Source organism: Caretta caretta, chromosome 10 (assembly GCF_965140235.1).
Source record: "Caretta caretta isolate rCarCar2 chromosome 10, rCarCar1.hap1, whole genome shotgun sequence".
NCBI lineage: Eukaryota > Metazoa > Chordata > Testudines > Cheloniidae > Caretta > Caretta caretta.
This window is the reverse complement of record NC_134215.1, coordinates 64,307,343-64,319,555: the sequence shown is the minus strand read 5'-3', so window position 1 is coordinate 64,319,555 and position 12,213 is coordinate 64,307,343. Positions and strand designations below refer to the sequence as shown.

General features: G+C 40.4%; 1 protein-coding gene across 15 annotated transcripts in view; it reads right to left on the bottom strand.

Moving 5' to 3' along the window:
- SEMA6D (semaphorin 6D) overlaps positions 1–12,213 on the bottom strand; it is a 289,642-nt gene that overhangs the window by 166,415 nt on the left and 111,014 nt on the right. The gene's annotated exons all lie outside the window — the stretch shown is intronic.

Sequence of the window (12,213 nt, the reverse complement as noted above, 5' to 3'; positions counted from 1 at the left end):
GACAAAATGCAACTAGACTTAAATCAAAAGCAAAGAAGAAATGGACTTGACAAAAGAGAGATAGTTGGATCATCTGACCCTTGTCTATTCTCACATCATGATAATTATTAATTTTCATAGTGGGCATCAAATTCAAGTTGCAATATACAATAACAGGCAATCAGGAAAGGACTCTGAAATATACATGATATATTTGAAATTAAAAAGCTACGAAGTGCTATAGTTGATCTTTAGACTTGTATAGCAAATCTCCACAGTTCTTTCTTTCTCTATTGTTCAGGCTCCCTATGAAAATATTATCACTTTTTACTTTGTAATAAGTCCTTTAGGGTGAGATTTTCAAGGGCACCTAAGAGAACTGGGTGCCTAATTCCCTTACATGCTTTTGAAAATCCCACCATTAATGCGTTAGATAGTTCCTTATGTACCAAACCATTTCCCAATGGCCTTCACATTAATCTACACACGTAAATCTTTAAATTTCCACACAATAGTCTTTGATCAAAGGTTTATTCTGATAGTTTACAGTATAGTTAACACATTTTTTAAAATTACCATTAAAGTCTTTCCACGGTCTAATATCCGAGAACTCTTTGTAAATTAGATCAACTTTAACATAGCAAAGGTTTCTGGACTTTTAATATCGTTGGAAGAGCATTCCAACAAAAGAGTGCTGGAAGTGATGGTTTAGTAATTTAAGCATCAGTTTTGGAATACCTCAGTGACACTAGGACCACAGCTTCAGATCCCAGCAGAGCTGATTCAGCCCTCACATTTCCCAAGGTAGATAGAGAGCAGTATCTCTACACATTCTATTAAGGCAAATCATCTCTTCCATTGTATACTGCTCTTTGTTTTTGCAGCATCTGTGTACACATCTGGCTGTGGTTGTGGTTTCAATATATATATATATGTTTCTGCCAAATATACTGATTGTTAAATCAGTACTTGGTGTCAAAGGCATAACACACAAACTGTTATATACCTATGTTTATACCCAGTTATATAGATCATGGCATATCTTAGGTATACAAACCAAAAGTGTGATATGCTGAGAGGCTGCCACAACTCACTCATTCTCACATGCACACATAAATGCTGCATTCTCCTCTCACATTGCCAGAAGCAATTTCCATCCAGCCATGTTCTCTTGCACAAAGTGCTATGGAAGAGTTCACTAAAATGAAGAACGTTTTGAACTCCTTTTAGTAATGTGAATTGAATTCTACTTGGATGACGTATAAAGGATGAAATTGTGCAAACTGCACACAGACCTGGACTAAGGACAGCAGAGTTGTGCTGCATCCAGAGTACCACCGGGAAGAATTATGAATCAGGAAGGAACATTTCTTCCCTGAGCAATTTGCTGTGCGGGATGACTGTGCTGGCCATCCTTTCCAGTGGAACAACATACCTCCCCACCCTCAATGTTCCAGGCCAATTGTTCAGGTATTTGGTGATGTCTGCACCGTCTCCCAGCTCCTCATCACCCCTTTAAGGTGATGCACATCCCAGGGACATACTGAGGTAGAAGTTCTTGAATTCAAGGCATGCAGTTGTGTATGGCCTTTATGCATGGGGCCCAAGGGAGGAGGGAATGGAACTCTTTGTACATCCCCTCCCCACACCCATATTAATGCAAACCACAGTATGACCCTAAATGAACACATATCTTTATATAGGAAAAGAACAAGGTGAATTGATTAATTTAATCTAGCCATGGAATTACAGTCCTCTAGCAACTATTACAAATCCACAACATGTCTCTCAGTGCAGGATTGTATATTTAGATCTCAGAGCTGGCTAAAAGATGTGCAAAATCATAAGTAGGAAGAGAACACGCTGTTTACTTCTCATTTTAGGAGGCTCCCATGAGTTGTTTTTTCTTGAAATATCCTAGGGTCATGAAGTGTGGTCATAGCCATACCTAGGTGGAAGTACATGAACAACTGATTCACTGGGTTGAAATTTTCAACTTTTTTCATGACCATGCTCAAATTTAGGGATATGCAGGCCTTGGTGTGTTAGCAATCCGCTGCACTTTTGGAAGCACAAGGGGATTTTTAGTGCATTTAATACAGTTTTGAACAGAAGCTGCAGTTTGCTGCAGAAACACATGAGTTATATTGGTTTAAGGGGCCACAGATGTACAAGTTTCAGTTTAGAATAAAGTACCTGGCATTGGAGCTGAGAGAAGATTGGTATCTATATTGCAGAATGTAAAGCATGACTTGATACATAAAAATGAACTCAAGAACCAATGTACTCAAAAGCCAGACTGCATGAAATCTTAAAAGCCAAGCCAGACGAAACCTTAAATGTAAGTTCATTTTCATTCCCCTCTCTCTGTAAGCCAAATCCACAGAGTCGTCAAGGTGGATGCAAGGGGCACAGTAACACAGCATTACTTATTAAAATGTCTCCTTGCCAGGCCAGCCTATCCGTAGTCAAATTGGGCTGATGTGCCAAGAGAAGTGGAGAGACCCGACAATGTAGGAACAAAGTGTAGTCATCCAAGGGTTGGGGCAAGGAGTTAATGTAGGCAATCTTTTCCTCCAACTCCCCCCCGCCCTGCCTGAAGTGCTCAGTGGATCTCAGTCCCATTCTCCCCCGTGTTCAGCTTTGCTGTGGGGCTGCAGTAACTCCTGCACAGCAGTTGTGATGTGGGAGAGAGGGTCCCTACTTTTAAAGAATGTTGTTGATAAAAGTGAGGGGTCAGATGTTGGGTCTTCCCTAATTAACCTGAATGGAATATTTGGCTCAGTGGAGACATCCTATCTCCAAAATTACACCAGTGTTCACAGCTGGTAAATGGGAGGGCTGATTTAGGGCTATGTGGCCAAAGGTTCCATCTTCAGCCATCAAAGATAAACTCATCCCACTTCCCAGATCTTGGAGATCCACTGTGCAGATGCTGTACCTTTGTTGGTCATAGATCTTTGAGACAGGTAATGGAGAGTAGATCAATGTAACTTATTGTGTTAAATTTATTTAATTTTTCAGTTGCTTTACTCCAAATTTCATTGTTGCTTCTGACACTTCCAAACACATTTTCGAGCTGATTCTGGAAATTAAGAAAAGTTGGTGTTTTAATACTATCACTGAATAAGTACAACAGGCCTAGAAGACTTTTCACTTCAAATGCAATTAGTAATTTTTGCATAACATTGCTCATGAAAAGTATTATAGAACACTTTGCTGCCAGACATAAACTTTGCATCAATAAGATATTTACAGGAGGTTACAATGTATCAAAGACAGTGCATGTGTAGATGTGGTAGGACAAGTATGAAAAAGTGTGCAATGACCAAGCGACAGGGAAAACAGCTTCAATAGATATGGGCACAGAATGTAAGGGAATTTGCAAGCCAATGAAGGATCTTGAAGATCTGAGACATGTTCTCTACTGGAAAAGGGAATGGAGAAGACACCATTCCAAATATTTGATGATAAGATGAACCATCATAGTCTGGATAATTTATAAACACAGGGAGACCTTAGAGAGACCACAAGAAGGAGGACTACACTTGTCAAGAGGGAGAAAGAGATGAAGAAACGCTAAAAGCTTTGACAGAAGAGTGATTGATATAGTGCCTAATCTGGATGATGTTATGGAGCTGACAGAAGGCAAACTCAGAGGCCTGGGAGATATGAAATAAAAAGAGAGTTTGGGAGAATTCGAACACTTGTGTTCCTGAAAGTAGGGGTGAGTATGAGAAATGGAGAGAATGAAGTTTTGGTTGAAGCTATTCTTATTAAAGAGAAAGTAATGGAGTTTAACAGTTTTAGCAGAACCAGAGATTGATGACACTGAAGCGGAGAGAGTAAAAAAGGGACCAAAATGATGAAGGGAACAGAGATTTAAGTATCATCTTTCCACAACTGACATCCAAATGTGAATTCAGAAAGAAAGTGGTGAAGGGGAATAAGGTAACTAAAAGAGTAAAGGGGCCCAAGCATGGAATCCAGAGGGGCCCTTAGTGGAGGAACCCATTAGCAGAGAAATTTACATTCCAAATCACAAAAAAGGAGCAGCTGGATAAACTGAGGCAAATCCAGGACAGCAAAGTACCTGTGACTTTAGCTGGTTAAGTTGTTGTGGCAGGGTGCTGACTCAAAGCATACCTCTTCCAGGCACAGCATGGCCAGCAGGCAAACCATCTTCAGTTTCCTCTTGCTTCTCCCAAATAACTTGTTCACAGACCAAATCCTTCCCCCTGGTTAAGCGATTCCACAGCCCTCTTTCGTGGGGTGGTGCAATGGCTCAAACTGGTTTCCCCAATTTACTAGTAGGGTTCCAGCCCTGCTTCACAGAGCCTTTCTTCTCTGTCCCTTTGTCTCTCTAGAGGCTTCATTTTTTTTATCTTCATCACAGGTGGATGATTTTACATGCATGACCTGTCATGTCATGTCACTTAGCTTATTTTCTCCATCTGGGGTGGCAAGTGGATTGTGTCACAGGTGGGCCTGGACACATCAGCCCTTAAAGGGGCAGTTACCCTGTGACAATTTTGTGTCATGGTCTCTAGTACCATGTGCAAGGTGGGAGAGGATGAATGAGGTTTTAAAAAGAGAGAGAGAATATTATTAGTCACATGTTAAAGGGCGTTTTCAGAAATCTGGAAGTGGCACAGCCAGATTAGAAACAGCAGTGGATGCTTTAATAGATGAGAAAAGGTACCTTTTTCCAAATTTTTACTAAGAGCTGGAAGAGTCATAATGATTCTTAATTTTAATATATCTTATCCCAGTCAACCATCCTGCATAGTTTAATCCATTGTTTCACACATACAACCATTAATTTGGTGTAGGCTATTCTCCAGTTCAGTTGTGCTACATAATAGGAGTGAAAATCCAGCACTTCAAAACATACTGGATCATTTGGAGTGAGCTCTATAACTACTTTTTTTCTCTTTCATGCATTTGTGTTTCATTTCCCTTCACTAAATTGAATGCTTTGAAAATACCATAGAAGTTTGCAAAATATTATATATACATCTATGCTAAAAAAGGCGCATCTATCCGTACACTCTAAGTTATGTCAAGGGCATCAAAATATCACAAAATCGCTACCTAAACTTAACTATAGGGCAGCAATACAATTCAGCATAGGCCACTACTAACATAACCAACAGTAATGTAAAACTCTGCAGGAAGTTCTTGGTGTAACTCCCTACAAATAATGGAAATCGGATATTGAAAGCATTTCAAATCCCGATATGATAAAATATTGCAAGTTTGCATACATTAAGGAAATGCTACATTTTGAAGTTTTATGTGGGGAAAAATGAATCATGTTCAACATTGCTTGTAGTGCTATAAAATACACAGAAGCGAGGTTAATTGAAAACCTAACGTAATATAAAAATATGCTCAACCTGTCAGAAGAATAAATATGGTGTGTAAATCTCTACTTAGCCTGATGGGATAGTGAAAACTTTTAATGAACATCAGTTAAAGAAATGAATGAGTAAAAGCATGTAATAGGTAAAAAGAAAAGGAGTACTTGTGGCACCTTAGAGACTAACCAATTTATTTGAGCATGAGCTTTCGTGAGCTACAGCTCACTTCATCGGATGCATCCTGTAGCTCACGAAAGCTCATGCTCAAATAAATTAGTTAGTCTCTAAGGTGCCACAAGTACTCCTTTTCTTTTTGCGAATACAGACTAACACGGCTGTTACTCTGAAACATGTAATAGGTATTAGCCAGTTGGCATATCACTACGTCTTGTCCTACCTTCAGTGGACATGGAGAACAATTGATCACTGTCCTTTTTATAACAGTCCTTTACATATTTGAAGACTTAACAGGTCCCCCCTCAGTTTTCATTTCTCAAGACTAAACATGCCAGTTTTTTTAGCTTTTCCTCACAGGTCAGGTTTTCTAAACCTTTTATCATTTTTGTTGCTGTCCTCTGGACTCTCTCCAATTTGTCCACAGCTTTCCTAAAGTGTTGTACCCAGAACTTAACATATTACTCTAGCTGGGGCCTCACCAGTGCTGAGTAGAGGGACAATTACCTTCTGTGTCTTACATATGGTACTTCTGTTAATACACCCCAGAATGATATGAATCTTTTCCACAACTGCATCACATTGTTGACTCATATTCAATTTGTGATCCACTATAAATCCCCGATTCTTTCCTAGAGTACTACCGCCTAGCCAGATAGTCCCCATTTTGTAGGTGTACATTTGATTTTTCCTTCCTCTGGGAAGTAGTTTGCACATATCTTTATTGAATGTCATGGGTCTCCAGTTTTTTCCGCCAGGTTAATGCAAGTGTCAGTGATGTTTTACACATTTCAGGGATATTTCTGATGGGCAGCTAAACTGAGTTTATTCACCTAGTACCAAGCTTTTCCAGGTGTTCCTTCCATATCCAGTGATTTATTCCACAACATGACCACACCTCAGGAATTAATCCTTTCCCATATGAAGTAGCTGATTTAGCTTTCATCTCTAGCACTTTATCCCAATAGGGTTGCACTGGTGAGATCTTCTGCCTCTAACTACTACTTGAAAGTTAATGCAACTAATGTGCTAGTGGCCATTTGCTCATAATCCTGAGAGTACCCTGAAGACATCAAGGTGGGACATTATTGTGAAGAGGAATTCACAATAGTCTGTCTTCATCAAAATTAATGGTCCTGCATTTGGAAGGAGTGGGCCTACATATATACAGAGGCAGTCTGTGCAGAGTTAATCACAAAAGGGAAAGCCGATTAACAAAAAGGATCAAAATCCCACTTTATACTGTACACTTTTATGAAGCCATTACTTGTTAAAATTGGCAGAACTCTGGGATAACATACTATAATTTATATTTTTAAATGATAGCTAATCGAACAGCTTTTCTTTTATCACCCCCATATCAAAATACCCTTAACACCTTATAGAAATATTATTCTGTCTTACTTTTGTGCCTACTAGGCAATCGTATCCTTTTTCTATTTTAAGAAAACAGCCTAAAAGCAATAAGGACCAATTTTTCAGAATTTCATGTGTGTAAGAGTGCATACACATAATTTGTGTGCTCAGTTACAAAGATCTGATGTACATCTTTGCATATGGAATTGTGTGCCTGTACACATCCCCATAGTCTTGGAGACGGGGCATAAACTGATGGCATGTTTTCTGTACTCTGTCACTGAGATGTTTTTGTCACTCCCAATTTACAGTGGACTAGCCTGATTCTGTTATTTAGAATGACAGTGTAACTGTCAATCTATTAATGGCATTTACCATTCATACCATCTGCAATATCTATATGGGCAAAAACATCAGCACCTTCCGAGATCCCTTTAAATGATCTTGAATACCTCAAAGTCAGTCAACCCTACCCATTTTCTCTCCTTTCCCCAAAGCAGAGAAGTACACCCCTAGACTGCCCAGTCAGCCAGTCTACACACATGTTGACAGTCATATCCAAATTATAGCAACACTTAATAAAATGCTGTCTAGTTAAAAACTAGAGAAAAAACACATAAAACAAAGCAAAACATTTAAACTTAATTTCATCTAGTCATGGGCTACAAAAAGTTGCATTAGCAGACTATAAAACTTCGGTTTATAGTTATAAACCTTTAAACTTGATAGCTAACACACTTGAAGGAATCTTTGTTTCCTAGAGCATGAACCTGTACCAATAAAATCAATGGAAATTTTGACATTTACTTTAATAGGAGTAGAATTAGGCCCTTAGACCCCCTGAAGCTGCCTGTTCCCAAATCCCAGCTCCAGTGTGGCAGTGTGCCAGTTAGTTGATTAACATCCCAAATCCATCTTTTATAATCTGAATCTATGGAGCTATTTATACAGAATATATATATTCTTTTGCTTTTGGCAGAGAGACATCAATGTTTTCAGAAGTGTTTAGAGCATCACTTCAGCCTTAATAAAAATAGAACTCTAAGTTTTAAAATTAAATTTCTAAAGTAACATCAGATCTTCACAAATACTCCGTCTTTCAACTCCCCTCTATATATTTTATTTGAAAAGACCTTTCCTCCAGTGTAGAATATTCCTTTAAAAATGCAGTTGGAAGACTTCTGCCTATCTCTATCCATGTTTGGGTAAATATTTTTGATCAAGCAATTTTGTTTAGAATGGTAATGCAATCTCTACCCCGGGGGGCTCTTTCTGCACAGGATGCCTGCCCACAGCTCTACCTGCAAAGTTACATTACAACAGGCTTCATATTCGCTGCTAACTTACAGAGAACTCTAACTCACAAAGCAGGCACAATCATCTGTCATAGCCAGCCATAAAAAAATACAGTATAGATTTTTTCTTACTTCAAGCTAAAAATTGCATGTAGCCACTGTTCTTCAATAGTTTAATATCACACTTAATTATCGACATCATTAAGTTAGGAAATATGTTTTATTTTGGGATCAGTGGGCACAGGCTGTATTTGTCAGCTCATTTAAAACGGATAACTAGACTTGGAGTGTGACTTTCATATAACGGGACCAAGTAGAGAGTGTTACTGTATTCAAAGGAAAGGTGAAACAATAGTGATCATGCTGTGAACTGAATAAACAGAGAGTCTATGAAGTGATTTACAATTCTTATTGAAGTCAGCATGCAACAAAGTCCATCTCTTTTGTTGTAGTAGTGATGAGTGAATATAGTTGACCTACAATACGTACTGTGTTTAATCCAGTGTTTTTCACATAAAGCTAAAGGCTGAACTCACAATATATTTATTTCTTTGATACCATTCCAAGTTTTTCAGAGATATCTCTCTCTACTCACTGAATTAACTGAAGGGGTGTATATAATTTAGAAGGTAACACAAGTCATTATTAGGAAAGTAATAGTACAGACCTAGTCCTGCTTGTCTTCTGATGCAAGGAATACTAGTAAAATGGCCCCAGATCTGAGAATAATAGAGCCATTGTAAAATAAACTTGAAAACAGTGTCTCAGATTGTCCAAGCCACCAAAGGGATTTGGATGCTCAACTCCCATTAATTTTAATAGGAAGCTGGCATCCAAATCCATTTTGCAGCTTTGAAAATCTCAGTCAAAGTTCTTTTCAATTTACATCTTTTATTTAAAGATTAAAGATAACTGACTGTCTTTGGAGAAACAGAAAATCTACAGACTCAACATTTATTAGCATGTCAGTCATAGTACTGGTGATTATTATTATCATCCTCTTCATTCATTATTTGTTTCTGGTAGTGCCCACAGTGTGATGGGTGCTTTCTGAACACTAAAGAAGGCATGGTCTCCATCCTCAAAAGTTCACGCCCAAAAAGGACAAAATAAAGTAAGAGACAGATGGAGAGAAAGTGAAAAGAGGACAACAGACAAGGACAGCGGACAAGTGGTGGAATGGCAATGGCCATGGCCCAATAACAAAGGTTTAGTGACATTTTATATATTTTAAATAGATACACACACAGAAACACACAAATTTACAGGCAACCCCAGATACAACCATTGCGTTATCTTTACTTTTAGGTGTCGCAGGTGAAATGGGCTTTCGGGAGGGATTTGATTGACTTGGATCACCACCTCCCATGGAAATACCCACTGGAGTAGGTCTGCATATGTCATGGCAGTGCTCTCGCCCCCACTCTCTGCACAAACCTGTCAAGGCTCCCCCCATACACTGCTTCCTTTGTAATCCCTTCCAAAGAGAGGCGGGTTCCCCTATGCAGAAGGAACCAAACGAGTTAGTATAGTCACAGGGTGTATTAACTTTCTCCTGTCTTTTTGCAGAAGTGTTGGGGTGGGGGCACATATAGGGACAGTGTTGTGGAGTTGGTTAATCCCCCCTCTCCATGTGGAAAGTGCCGAGGCACACAGAGGATGCCCTCCAAGCCTTTAATATCCAATGTGAACACATGTATCCTAGGGCTAGTCTACACTGGGAATTTATATTGGCATAGCTGTGGTTTCAGTGGTGTGAAAAATCCATGCCCCTGAAAGATGTATCTATGCCAATCTAACTCCAAGTGTAGATAGTGCTAGACTGAGGGAAGAATTCTTCTGTTGACCTAGCTACAGCCTCTTGAGGAGGTGGATTACCTCCATGATGGAAGAACCTTCCTGTCAGCATAAACAGTGTCTAGACTGAAGTGCTACAGTGGTGCAGCTTCAGTGTTGCAGCTGTGCTGCTGTAGTGGTTTAAGTGTTACTCCTGGGGGAATTCTGCACCACTGCATATGCACAGAATTTATGTCCCCTGCAGATTTGTTCCCCCGCAGAAAAATGACTTTTTGATGGGGAAGCAAAGGGAAACCATAAAAGTGGTCATGCGACCCTCCCCAGCAGTATGTTTTGGGTGCCCAGGGCAGCCCACAGAGAGGTAAATCACTGTGCGGTAGGGGTGGGACTGGGGAAAACACAGCTGGTGGCTCCTATCCTGTGCCGGGCTCAGCAGCTAGTCCTGGCTAGGCTGGGAAGGATGGGGCTTCCTCTTTCCCTGCACAGCATCCGGGGCCGGGTCAGACACCCCCGCCCAGATTTCTACCCTGGCTATAGGAAGCTCTGCAAACTCCCCCACCCCACACTTACTGCACCCATCACTCCTCAGCTGCAGGAGGAGGGATCACTTTACGGGGAGCTGCTCCCCCCATGCATCCAGACTCCCTCATACCCAGACCCTCCCACTGAGCCTCACCCCCCCTGCACTGAGGCCCCACCGACAAGCACCACTCCCCCTGCACACAGACCACCCCAACAAGCCACCCACACCCAGATTCCCCCCCCAACTGAGCCCCAACCAGTTGCACCTGGATCCCAACCCCACTGAGCCCCATTCCCCCAGCATCTGGACCCCCCACCACTGAGCCTCCCACACCCAGACCACCCTGCTGAGCTCTATCCCCCCCACACTCAGACCCTCCCACTGAGCCCAAACCACTTTCACCTGGACACCCCCCCACACACACATTGTCTCATTACCATGGCACCAAGAACCCCCCCAACAAGCCTCTGTGCACCCAGACCCCACCCTAGCTGGATCCCCCACTGAGCCGCCCACACCCATATTGCCCCATACAGAACCCTCTCAACCTATATCTGGATTCCCCCCACACTATGCCCCTCTACACTGGCGGCTCATAATCATCCTATGATCAACCAATATTCCCAGGTCTTTCTCCTCCTCTGTCATTTCCAACTTATAAATCCATAGCTAATACCAAAAATTCTTGTTGTTAGCCCCTAAGTGCATGACCTTGCACTTTGCACTATTAAATTTCACCCCATTTCTATTACTCCAGTTTACTAAGCTACCACTTATCAAAAGAAACCACAGTTCAGTGGCAACTGTATGGAAGGAGGTCAACCTTAAGATAAATTAGAAGGGAAAATACATAGATTTTAAAAAACCCTGTTGAAACTAATTATTTTTGCTAAAAGTAAAAACTTTCACCTCACTTGAACTTTGTGCATTTTCAAGGGGTTGTTGTTTTTTTTTTTTTACTAAAAGTCCTGTGGGTTTTATTTGTAATATAAATTCAAGTTGAATACTGTATGGTAACTCTGTACTAGAAGTAAAGTAGTCAAATCTTTACATATAATGGGCCAAATTCTGCTCTGAGCTATTTCGGTGTACAGACAGTGTTTCAATAGATTAACTCTGTACTTACACTGCGGAAATTTAGAGAGGATTTTAGCCCACCAATGTTCAATATACACATAGATTGTTGTGGATTTTCAAAATGTTGCCAGTATTTGCTTATATAGATCTTGGGAACTGCACACAAAAATAGATCCACAGGATTTTTTCAAGATATCCCAAATACAGGGTCACATCCTGGACCAGGAAGCAAAGCATGAGTAAATGGGCTTTGAAATGTAGGGCAGCAGTAAATAGCCTGCTCAGTTCCTCCCATATCTCCAATACCCTCACTTCCGCCACCTCTACAGTCCATCTGACAGCTGTATGCAGAGGACTGCAAATGCATTGGGTGTGTTCTGCAAACTGGAAATGCACCATTTCCATCGCTTCTGACCCAAAATGTCTGATTAAGTGGTCATAGCATGCAAATGCTACATGGGTTTTTTTCAACCCTGTTAAAAAATGGATAGGGAATGGGTGCAAAAAAGTTGCACAAATTTTGTATTGAATATAAGTCGGCTACCATGACAAATGAAATTTTCACTAAAACAGGTTTGGTGTTACAAAAGTGTTTTTGTTATAACAACAGTGCCTTCCTTCACTTATTTTTGCTGCTAAAATATCTTAT